The sequence below is a fragment of the Microcebus murinus genome, chromosome 10, assembly GCF_040939455.1.
Source record: "Microcebus murinus isolate Inina chromosome 10, M.murinus_Inina_mat1.0, whole genome shotgun sequence".
NCBI classification, from domain to species: Eukaryota; Metazoa; Chordata; class Mammalia; order Primates; family Cheirogaleidae; genus Microcebus; species Microcebus murinus.
The window spans coordinates 75,584,497-75,597,751 of NC_134113.1; the positions used below are offsets into that span (position 1 = coordinate 75,584,497).

At 36.6% G+C, this 13,255-nt stretch overlaps 1 long non-coding RNA gene across 2 annotated transcripts in view; it reads right to left on the reverse strand.

Moving 5' to 3' along the window:
• Positions 1–12,897, reverse strand: part of LOC109729867 (uncharacterized) — a 37,845-nt gene extending 24,948 nt beyond the window's left edge. For both annotated transcript variants that reach the window (XR_012921337.1, XR_002222344.2), the window contains exon 1: positions 12,739–12,897. This is a non-coding gene — a long non-coding RNA (uncharacterized LOC109729867). The remainder of the gene's footprint in view (positions 1–12,738) is intronic.
• Positions 12,898–13,255: the final 358 nt, after the last annotated feature.

Consider the following 13,255-nt stretch of genomic DNA (forward strand, 5'->3'; position numbering starts at 1 on the left):
GTTTGCCTTGGCTTGAATTCGTTGTAACACCACCCACCTCTCTCCAGTTGCAATATTCTAACCAGGTCACCTAGATGCTGTGAAACAGATGTTCATTGAAGGGAAAAGGAAGTAGGTGGTGTCCATTGAAAAGTGATAGCCATGGCAGAGGGGAAAGTATATTTTTACCTACAACACAAGCTGAATATTATGGAAAGTTCTTGGGAGGGCAGAAATTCCTAGCTCTCCAGGAATCTGCAGCACTTAGTAAGCACTTCAGTATACTGAGAGGCAAGAAAGCAGAGCGGTGAAGTGCTCGGGCCTTGGGGTCAGGCTGTTTGGCTTTTAACTTCCAGCTCTGCACTAACTAGCCGTGTGATCTTGGCAAATCACTTAACCTTTCTTTTCAGTTTCTTATCTGTAAAATAATACTAACTCCGTTATATCCAATAAATACAAAAGCAATGGTAGTTTCAAAGTACTAGTTGGAAGAGAAATTTAATTTTGGCATGAACAAAGTTATCTCTTCTGCTTTTGGTGATGATGAAGTCACTGGTGCCTCACTAACCTTCCTCTTATAAATAGCCATAGAATGGACACTTGACCCCTGAAAACCAGGCAAATGTGTTCAGGCCTTGACCAACAGGCAGTGAAAGACAATAAGCATGAAAGAAAGGAAACCCCTGAGGTGAGACCCAGGATTGCCCCATGCTTGTGCCTGCATATAATTTCCTGGGTGCAACATAGAGAGGTGGAATCCAAGCAGACACTGTGGTTCCTCTGGGCTGAGGGGGCAGTGATCAGAGTCCAGAAGATGTGGTGGAATTTGAAAGGCAATGCACTGTGAAGGGACACCCCAAAAGTCACGAATTGCCAGTAGGTCTGTGGCTGAGGGAGTGGGGGAGGGGAGGCTTGGCAACGATAGGGCTGGTATGGTTGATATTTTATATTTATTCCAGTTCATTGTCTTATTAACTTCTTTGAAAATCTAGAAAATGTGATTTGTCTGGAATATTCTCTCATAGACCAGGTAATTCTTCTTAAGTAGATTCACCTTGCATAGAAGAGACTGTGTTGTACTCTCATGTTGTTGAATATGTACCAAGGCCCCCACATGGAATCCGTTCTGCCCACTGCTTATTTTTTGACAGGTAATGTCTTATCCAGCTCTGCTATTGGCTCCAGACTAAATAAGGTAGGGAGAGGTAGAGAGGGGGGATTCTGGCCAGCAGTGGAGTCTGTCATCTCAGAACACTTTGTCAGCATATTTGCTGTGTCTTTCTCTCGGAAATGTCTCTGTTCACCTTCCTGGAATTCCTTCCACACCCCTCTTAAACACACGTTGGAGGGAGCAGCCCGCTCAGCAGGAGGCCAGAAGGGCTCTCCCTGACGCCCAGGAGTGCTGAGTCCCGCTGTTCTGTGACTTAGTTGTTATTTTCACTCTTGTAGCAGATGCAAACTTAGTTGTTTCGCATTTTCCCTCTCTCTCTTATGCTTGGTTTGGGGTTAGTAGTCTAATCAAGAAAAATAAAGATGAGGTGACTGTGTCATACCTCATTCAGATGTTTTCCTGCCACTCGATATTTTGGAGTCAAATCTCCATTGGGTTGTTTCAAGCTTTTCCTCTGGCCCACTCAAAATCCTAGTTTATATCATAAACAACAGTTATCTGTTGTATCTAACAGAAAGTAACATGTAGGATAACATATACTTTCTCACTTGTACTCCCTCAATGTGATCCCAATTTTCGCAAATTTTGCCAATTCCTGAAAATACATGGTTTGGTGTTGTGATTATCTCCTACTTGTATTAAACAAATATATTTTTAAATTTGTTTCTCATTTCTAAAAATGAATCAATAGTTACTTCTTAAAATTGAGAAATAAAAAGGAGGTTTAAGTATATTGTTTAAAATTATAGATCTAGGCGGTAATAGAACTACTTATTAGGAGAATAAAAGAAATATATACATATATATACAAATGAATATAAAAAATGTTAAGTATTTAAAATTTAAATAAATAAAGAAAAGGAATAGTGGTGAGGAGGAAACTCTAAGATAAAATGAAATGATAGAATATAAAATAAAATCACACATAAAGTGGCGAAATGTATCTACAATAATTGTAAATGGAATAAACTTTAAAAACAGATTTTAGCTTGAATCCAAAACCAAAACACAAAGGTATTGGAAAATATTTAAGCCTCAGTATGGTTTCTGACAAATAAATAATGTCGAATCCTTACTATGAAATATGCAGATGTTAAGAATTCATATACAGTATATGTACACACAACCAATATATTTTTTGAAAAGGTACATGTGCATATATCTATCTCTCTCTCTCTCTCTTTATATATGTATATCTATGTATCTCATTTAAGCAAGTTGCAAAATAGTATGAAATCATGGCTTCATTCATTAAAAAATTGAATACAATATATATATTTTAAGTGTTTATATAGGCATAGAAGACATCTGAAGAGATACATATTTCCTTCAGGGAGTAGAATTTAGGGGATGGTAGAAGGGAGAAGAGATTTTTTTTTCTCTTATTATTTTTCATGATTTTGAACTGCTTGAAATTTTACAACAGACATATTGTTTATAATAAAAATATTTTAAATAGCTATCACATATCTTGTGTTCAAATAATAAATTGTTAAATATTTGGCATACAAAAAATGCATTTTTAGGCTATGCCAAAAATCATCGACTATTGCTTAGATTATTCAAAAGGGATTTTCAAAGTTTTCTGTGGCTTAAGAATAATAACCTACCATAGCTGTGTGAAAGTGGAGAATTAGGAAGGGATTAGGTTCTACAGAACATTTATGTCTGAGGGATGGAGAGTATGATTGGGAAAGTGATGAGAAATGAGGCTTCAGAGAAAAGCTGGTGTGATATACTAAGGATTAAACATTGATACATAAAGCAACTGAAATGCTTTAAGGAAGGTGTTATATTTCCAATAGATTATTGGTTGAAGTTTGGTGAAAGAAGGATGGAGGGGAGGGTAGAAGCAGGGCTTATAATTTAAGGCTAATAATCTTAAATCTTCTGCCTTGATTGAGAAATAAGGCTTATGAGTCAGACAACTAGAGGACAAAATATCAGCTTTTTTTTTTTTTTTCTGCTAAGAAAGTTAAATTAGATGCTTGCAGCCATGGATGGGTTTTCTCATTTCTTTTTCGTCCAATTTCAAGTCAAGACCTTGGATTGACTGATCCAAGTGACAATTTTAGTCTGCAGAGCTACGTATCTATTCCTTGCAATCCCCAGGAACTGAAAGTGGAAAAGAGGCACAGGTTTTCAGATGAGTCTTTTTGCAGTCAGTGTGGATCAAGATCAAGAACTAGGTACCTTGGTCTGAAGAGCAGAGCAAAATGTGTGCTTTCTTTTGGCTGGCAGATGTTATATTAACCCTTTGTACTCGCTTGCTTTTTTCTCATTATCCTCTAGACATTATCCACATTCGACATCCGAGTGCAAAGGGTCAAAGGACAGAATGGAAAAGGGTTGAACAATGAATGCTGATTCCTCTCCTTTAGGGGTTGAGGGCACAAGTGAGGGGGACAGTATTTTCCTTGAATACTTTCTCCTCTTCTCTTAAGAAATCATCAGGGAAATGCAAATCAAAACTACAATGAGATATCACTTAACTCCAGTGAGAATGGCCTTTATCAAAAAGTCTCCAAATAACAAATGCTGGCGTGGATGTGGAGAGAGAGGAACACTCCTACACTGCTGGTGGGACTGCAAACTAGTCCAACCTCTGTGGAAAGCAATATGGAGATACCTTAAAGCAATACAAGTGAATCTATCATTTGATCCAGCAATCCCATTGCTAGGCATCTACCCAAAAGATCCAATGACACTCTACAAAAAAGACACCTGCACTCGAATGTTTATAGCAGTACAATTCATAATTGCAAGGCTGTGGAAACAGCCCAAGTGTCCATCAATCCAAGAATGGATCAATAAAATGTGGTATATGTATATCATGGAGTACTATTCAGCTCTAAGAAACAACGGTGATATAGCACATCTTATATTTTCCTGGTTAGAGCTGGAACCCATACTACTAAGTGAAGTATCCCAAGAATGGAAAAACAAGTACCACATATACTCACCAGCAAACTGGTATTAGCTGAGTAGCACCTAAGTGGACACATAGGTACTACAGTAATAGGGTATTGGGGAGGGGGGAGGGGAGAAGGGGACGGGCATATACATACATAATGAGTGAGACGTGCACCATCTGAGGGATGGTCATGCTGGAGAATCAGACTTGTGGGGGAAGGGGGAAAGGGCATTTATTGAAACCTTAAAATCTGTACCCCCATAATATGCCGAAATAAAAAAAAAAGAATAGGATGAATAGGGGGGAAAATGCGACCCTGGGGCAGAGGGTCCAGGCACAGTAAGCTTCAATCACTTTAAAAGTTACAATGTCCTCAGATGAGAGACAGATTCCCCAAGGTGGGGAGTCGGCTGAATACAGAGGTATACAGTATACAGCAAGAGCTCCTATGGAGCAATGAGGAGTTGGCTCAGTAGAATGGCAACACACATATCTATGATGCAAAGACAATTTTTTTAAGAAGTTGAAATCAGTTAGCTATTTTACTATTAGAGGAATAAGCTAATGACTTAAAGCTGTGGTCCCCAATTCCTGGCTTGTGGCCAGTACCGGTCTGTGGCTTGTTAAGAACCCAACTGCACATCACTGCCTGAACTCTGCCTCCCCCTGCCCCGTCCCTGCATTCTCCACTCCTCTGTGGAAAAATTGTTTTCCATGAAACTTAGGAACTGGGCTGCACAGCAGGAGCTGAGCCGCGAAGGAGGGATAGAAACTTCATTTGTACGTATTTACAGGCACTGCCTATTGCTTGCATTACTTTCTGAGCTCCCTGTCCCTGGTGCCAAAAAGGTTGGGGACTGCTGAATTAAAGAATGCATTTGCAGCATTTCCTGGTTGGGTTTTGAAGTTTGCCATTTAGAAGAGACATTCAACTGTAGCCTGTTTTCTTTTTTCTTTTTCTTTTTCCTCTTGTTAGGTATGTAATAATTCTCTTTTCCAAGCTTTGGGCTAGATATTTCATGGATAGGCCAACAAAGATATACATACAGCAACTATGGAAAATGCTCTGTCAGAGATATTAAATATTCAGTAATGTCAAGGAGAAATTAATAAGCATTTTATGAAGGAAGGACACTAGAACATCAGTAGTTGTCATCTTACTACTTTAAGGTGTCTCTTCCAATTTCTCACAATCCAACCCCTCTCCTTCATTTCTTTTAGCACTCCGGACCATGATGATGCAAGAGAGAATTTTCTGGTTCTGGCAATATTATGGATCAGAAAACGTGAATACCAACTTACTACAAACACCCCAAAATGCTTGCTCAGATACCATACCTATTATTTTAAATGCATAGCTAAGTTTGTAATAAATGAAAAGAAATCCATATACATGAAAAAGAAGAATCTGAAAACCAGGAGAATGAGCTCATTATCTGATGTAGAGTTTGCTAAACAGGGTGATATATGTCTTAGTATTAGGAAAGACTCAAGGCTACCTCTATGCAAATTTCTGGAGTTTTTTTGCTGCTAATTCCATCATTTCCATCTGTTCCCATCATTTTGGTCTGTTTCTACTGACTGATTTTTCTCTTTATTGTGGGTCACATTTTTTTTCTACTTCTTCAAAGAATTTCTCCCTGAATTCTGCCCTGCGTACTTCTGTTTCCAGCTTTGATAGAGTAACAGGGACCAGATTTATCATCCCACTGTAAGCAAATAGTAAATTTAACAAGATAAACGAAGCACTGTTTTCAGACATTGGAAAAAGACAGCCTAGACTGTGATGCTTGAGAGAAGGGAAATAATGAAGTTTAGCCTAGGGTTGCTCCAGTTATCTTCCATGTTATAAAACTGATGATGCTATGTTGCATTTGCACTAATATAGTTAACAATACTTATGATAACTTGTTGCAAAGTGTCACTTAAAATAGTAGCTTTATCACAGAGATTTTGCTGATACGAGAGGCAATGAAAAGAGGTTGAAGGCTAATTCATGTTGCCAATCAATCATGGTTCTCCTTGAACAAGGTAGTTATTGGTACTTTGAAACATTATCAGGGTCTAAGCATCCTACAACTTTGACAATGCATTCTTTCACTATTCCTACATCACTGAGTGGCTTCCCTTTTTATCCCCAAGTATATAAGCTACTTTAGTGGCATTATTTCTGGGTCTTACAGCTGCTTGAAAGAACTGCCTTTGCTTTTGCTTTTCATCTTTTAATTTTTGCAATACAACTTTTTGTGCCTCTCCCTCTAATTTAAATATTTGTGGTCCTTATGAGTGTTATGATGTTGATGAGCATTGAATCTCTTTAATGTTGGTATTGCAGTATCACAAAACAAGCAAAATCATCTTATCTTTAGCAGAAACAAGATAATATTGCAATTCCCAATCTTCATTAAAAGATCTGTTTTCTTCCTTCAGCGTTCTCTTGGTCTTCTTTGACATGATGGGCTGTTAAGCAGACAGAAGTAAACAATACTGTTGAGTTGTGCAACTATGCACAAATTCCACTTCAAACAGAAACACAGTGCATTGTGGTCAAAAGCTGATAACAGACTGGTGTGCTTGACTCCCATAAACTCCCACCAGCCAGCCACATGCAGTAGTGGCACCAGTCAGGTAGGGGAAGTTAGAACTAAATCATTAGGGTAGTAGCTGTCAATTTAGCCATTATGGCTTCCTAATGTTATAATTGTGCCGGTCAATCTCAGAGGAATTACTTTGTTGAAACTTATTTTATTCTTTGGTATTTAAATAGATTCATTTAAAATTAAAATAAAAGCATAAAAGACAAACCAATGTACTAATAAAAGTAGAAGGATTTGTTCTGTAAAATTTGGATTCACTCAAAAGGTCGCACTTAAGGACCTAGGAGGCCATAGGTTCCCCACCCAGACTGGGCTGTACCATATAGACTAAGTGTGTAATAGGGGAATGTGCAGGCATGCTCTTGATATTTGCACAATGATGAAATTGCCTAATGATGCATTTCTGAGAACATATCCCCGTCGTTAAGTGATACAACTGCATATAAAGGAAAATGTGAAAAACGAGAGAAAAGGAAACATGAGAAGAACCAACTGAAATTACAAGATGTGAAAAACACAGTGTCTGAAATGCAAAAATTCACTGGATTGGATTAAACAGATTACACCTGTAAAAGAAGACATAACCATAGAAACTAACTAAAATGAATAACAGAACAAATAATTTTAGCATGTTGAATCTAGCATACATAAAAGGGGGTAATAATTTATTACTCCCTTATTACTCTTATTCCAAGATTGTGAGGTTGGTTTAACATTTGAAAATCCATCAATGAATCTTATCATGTTAGCAGAAGAAAGAATAAAAGTCATAATATCACTAAAATAGATGTAAAAATGTTATTTAAAAAAGTCTCCTCTAAATTACAATTTAAAAAAAAGGCTTTCAGCAAAAGAGGAATGGGTGACCTTCTCAACCTAATAAAGGGAATGAATGAAAATCAAAAGCTACCTTTATAATTAATATAAAGATGTGAAATTTTCCCCCTTAAGTTCAGAAACAAGGCAAACCTATTAATTCTCAACGCTGCTATTCAATGTTACGTTGAAGATCCTAGACAGAATAAGGTGGCAAGCAAAAAGAACTAAAGGCGTAGAGATTGGAAAAGAAGAAGTTGCCCTTACTTATAGTTGACATACCCTTTATGTAAAAAAAAATTAAGAAATCTTTAAAAAAGCTATTAGAACTAAAAATGACTTTATTAAGTTTAAAGGAAACAAAGCCAATTATATTTTATTATGTCAGTAATAAACAATTGGAATTTGAAATTAGAAAATCAATATATTTATAGTATCATTAAAATATAAAATATTTCATGTAAAATATGAAACATTTGATATAAAACATAAAGTATATGTAAGAAAATTAACAAAATGCAAGCAATTTTATAACAAAACATAGAAGAAAATCTTGGCAAAATTTGGTCAGTAAGATTTTTTTTTAGGTAGAACACAGAAAGCATGAACCATAAAAGAAAAGAAATAATAATAGGGATGTCATCAAAATTCCAAATTTTTGTTCTTTGAAAACACCATTTAAAAATTTAAAAAGGTTCTTTAAAAAGAATGCTTTCTATCACAATAGATTAAAAGAATTGTATCTAGAATTTATATAGAACTTATAATTCATTAATAAGAAGGCAAGCAACCCAATTTTTAAATGTGAAAAATATGTGAAGAGACATATCAGAAAATAACTATGTAAAGGGCCAATAATCACATGAAAAGATACTCGATATCCATAATTATCTGTGAAATGCCAATTAAATCCACAATCAAATACAACAGCACATCTGATAGAGTGGTAAAATTAAATCAACTGACAATATCAACTTTGGCAAGAATGTGGAGAAAGTGAATGTCTCATAAATTGCTGATGAGAATGTAAAATGGCACAACCACTTTGGAAAACAGTTTGCAGTGTCCTATAAAGTTAAATATATACTTTCTATATGATCCCCAGTAAGCCTGGTTATATAACCAAGAGAAATGAAAACATCTCTACAGAGGGACTTGTTCATGAATGTTCACAGTAACTTTGTTCATAAGAGCCCCCAAATGGAAACAATGTAAATATTCAATGGCAGGTGAATGGATAAACAAATTGTGATATATCTGTACAATGGAATACTACTCAGCAATATGAATGAATAAACTATTAATACATACAACAGCATGTTTGAGCCACAGAAATATTATGCTGAGTAAAAGAAGGCTACAGAGTACTTACTATTGTTTTCCATTTATGTGAGACTTTCAGAAAGATAAACCTAATACATAGTAATAGAGAGATCAGTGGTTGCCTGTAGCCAGTGTTGGGGTGATATTTACTAGGAAGAGAGCACAAAGTAACCTTCTGGAAGTTATGGAAGTATTTTATAAAATTGATTTTACTGATCTTTACAAGGATGTATGATTTTGTCAACTTCACTGGACTGCACACTTAAATTGGGTACATTTCATTGTTTATAAATTATGTCTCAACTTGATGTTAAAAGCTTTGATAAAATCAGTGAAGGAGGATGTAGATCAGTGGGAACTCTCATACACTGTTCTTGGAAATTCATTTTTACAACCATGATTGAAAATTATTTGATACCATCTTACACATTTAAAGATATGCACATCCCATTACCTAACAATTTCACTCTAGGGAGTATACCCTAAAGGAACCTTGTCCTAAAATTCATAAGGAAGAGTCGAGAAACAAGAAAAATCAAGGCAATTTTGAAGGAAATGGATAAGGAGAATTTGCCTTATCAGATAAAAAGACATTTATAAAGAGTGATTTATATATTAATTAAAATATTATAGTTTTGCAGAAATAAAAGAGCAGAGAGGTTGGGATACAGATTCCTGTATATATAGGAAATGGAATATGACAAAGATAATTAGTAGTTAGTGGAGAAATAATTATTATTATATATAACACATACATCTGATGTGTATGTATGAAGATATACCTACATAGATCTTACTATATGTCAGGCACAGTTATAAGTACTTTTATATATTAAGATATAGTCTTCATAGCAAGCTATATTGCTGATGAGAATGTATATAAAAGTAGTCTGCTATAAAAGCAGACTGCTCAAAATTTGTGGCTTCATGGAGTCTTTTGACAGACTCAAGATAATTTACTAGGTCATTTAAGTACAATGTTGAACATTTGTGGCTTATGAGAAAGCTTAAGGTGAAAAAATTATATTTATGAGTCCCTTGAAAAAAAACTTCAAAAAAGTCCTTAAAACTTCAAAAAAGTCCTTAAAACATCCCATAAAAAATGATTGCTTTCTACACACATGTACACACACACACAAAACTTAGTAATTAGTAAACTTTTTTAGGAATTTTAACATAATATTATGATTGTGTTGCAAATGGGAAAGAAAGTAGGGTATCCTTGCAAATAGACAAAATCCTAAAAATATTATAGCTGTTTTTACTGAGCATTTTCTATATGCCAGCTGTTTCCTGTAGGTTATGTCAATGTCTGTGCTATTCACATTATCTTCAATATATGTTACTTGAAATTCATAAATTTGGTGCGGAAGCTCTCCGTCATCAGAAATTCACAATCTATCAAAAAGAATATACACAAAACAGATACAATGAAAATGAATTAACTACATATATTTCATCATTATACATAAAAGTCAGATGTTAGGATGCCAAGTATAGTATAGCTTAAGTGGATCTAAATCATTCAAAGAGGATGTCCTCAGGGAGATGAGTTTTTAAGTGCTTTTAGTAGGAATGATCAGTCTGTTTTAAGCATATGTTAATGCTTTAGTAAGAGATTGGATATGGAGAATAATCTTCCTGGCTCGGTTGTATATGTAAGCAAGACTGACTGAGGGGTAACTATAGTTATATAGTTAACCAGTGCAGTATACAATAACAGAGTATCTTAATCACGTTTAGGATACCAAAATTAAGATTTTATATTTCAGCCAATGAGCAAATATGGTGGATTTAGGAATCAGAAGAGGATTAAATAGGTTCAGCCAGGAGGAAGCACCTGGGAAATCTCAAAAAGAGAATTAACTGGGCATGGGGAAAAACTGTAGCATAGTGGTTATAAGAACACAGGCTCTGGAGTCAAATACCTGCACTTAAATCCTGATGTGCTATCATTTACTGCAGGTATGCAACCGTGGGTGAGACTCTTAACCTCTCAGTTTGTTCAACAGCAAAAGAGAGACAGAGTACAAATAGCTATCTCATACTATTGTGAAAATTAAATGAGAGAATCTATGTTAAACAATTACAGCAATGCTTAGCACATGGAAAGCACTCCATAAATGTTCATTTTTATCATTATTAGTATTTTGGTTTTCCAACAAGGAATGATGATAAGAGAAAAGACTAATTTGTTTTTAAGTTGTATCATCTAACCATAAATTCCAATACAACACCAACTTTAATGTACACACAAGCTAGGAAGAGGTGACAATCACAAAAGTGCAGCTGTGAGACCTGAAGTAAAGCTCTTGCCCCTAGAAACTGAGTGGTAAGGACCAGCTAGAGAGGCATTATTAGCCAAGGAAAGTGTTGGGACTTCTCCATGAACCAGAATTATTTTGAATTATAAGAATCTGAGAGAGAATGTTATGAGTATTTTTTAAGCATGTAACAATTCCTGAATTACAATTCCAGTGAGTCATGCTGCTCTTATTGCACCGGGAGTGTAGGGTGTGACGCCCATCACATTCTTGCACATACCCGCCTGTTCCCTCACAGGGGTTGGGGTGTTTATGGACATAACCTCGCTCAAGGCTGTGCTCCTTCTTGAGATTTGCAAACATTACGCAAATGGCCTTCAATCTGCCTCAAACTGTGTACTTTACGCACTTTCTCTAACCTTCATGTGGCTTCAACCCTTACTTCATCAGTATCTCATATTTAACCTATAGTCAGTTGAAGACACTAAATAATTTCCACACAGGCTACTTGTTCACATCACCTTCATCCTCAATTTATGATCTGGAAGCTTCAGGACAGGACTTTAAATTTCCCCTTCTTGTATTTTAGCTTGCTAGATTTGGTCTTGTCTGTCTGTCTGTTGAGATCACACTCTGTCATCCAACAATTTGTCATCTGCCTCAGTTTTGGGTTCAGTATATATGGTAAGCATGCATTCTGTGACTCCAATAAACCCATTAATTAAAAAATTGAAAAGAATAATATCAAGGACAGAGACCCAGTGAAAGTCACTATGGAGATCTCTCCAATTGGACATTAATTTAATAGTTCACATACTTCAAGTATATACTCTAAGTAGATCTATATAGCAAACTATATTCTTCAGCCAAGCCAAGAGAGTATATAATTGTGGAATCATATATAGGCAGGGGATCCAGTGAAAAATCATTTAAATTCTGAAAATATGTCTCTGACATTTCACATTCATTATAGTTCTTCAAATCCAGAAGGGCTATAACTTTAAGGCTATACTTCTGAAACAAAAACGTGTGTTTTTAAAGAACAGACGGGACCTCTTATAATTGTTCTCTTATATATGTTTCTCATATCTCTACTCCTGGAAGATTTTTGATTAAAATGACAACATGGCTTTTCATGGCCAAATATATTCTGGAAAAGCTACCACCTGTGGAACTGTTACAGCCTCATGTTGTATATCATCATCATAAAGGTTTAGAGGTCTGGGCATGGTGGCACATGCCTGTAATCCCAGCACTTTGGGAAGCCTAGGGAGGAGGATCGCTTGAGGCCAGGAGTTTGAGAACAGCAGGGACAACATAGCAAGACATTGACTAAAAAAATTAATTAATTTAAAAATTAGTTAAGCATGGTGGCCCACACCTGTGGTCCTGGCTACTCAGGTGGCTGAGGCAGAAGGATTGCTTGAACCCAGGAATTTGGGGCTGCAGTGAGCTGTGGTGGCACCACTGCCTCTATCCTGGGTGACAAAGCAAGATTTTGTCCCTAAAAAAATAGAAGAAGAGGAGGAAGAAGAAGAAGAAGAGAAAGAAGAAGAAGAAGAAGAGGAAGAAGAGGAAGAGGAAAAAGAAGAAGAAGGAGGAGGAGGAGGAGGAGGAGGAAAGGAGAAGAAGAGGAGGAAGAGGAGGAGGAGGAGGAGGAAAAGAAGAACTTACTTGACCATGAAACACTTGTTCATGAGATACCACTTAACATTCCAGGGAACTGCTGTTGTATAGCATGGAGAGGGGAGCCTTAGGGTCCTGTGAATCCAGGTCTGAGATCCAGGGGAGAGGCCCTCAACATTGTGGAACTTGGAACACCATCGTGTGTAGGAGTCTAAATCATGTGGAAGAAGAAAGAGAGACTCAGGCTGCTATGATGAGCCATTCTATGTGTTCCATTCCATGGAGCTCAGAATCTCCAGCAACCCTGTATTCCCTCTCGCTGGCTCTCCTAGTCCCTAGTCCTTGTGTAGAGGACAAGGGATTCTGGAAAGACAGTAGAGGAACTGCAGTGACTCCTGGCCCAAACTGGTATCTCCCTGAGTGGAGACCTCCAGATGGTTCTTCATGACAGAAGACAATAATTAGCTGTGAAACACAATGTTTCTAGAAGCCGTGACTCATGGAACATGCTTCTCATTCCCATGGCTGCCTGTGGATCATTCAGAAAGGTATAGTCAACGTGGTA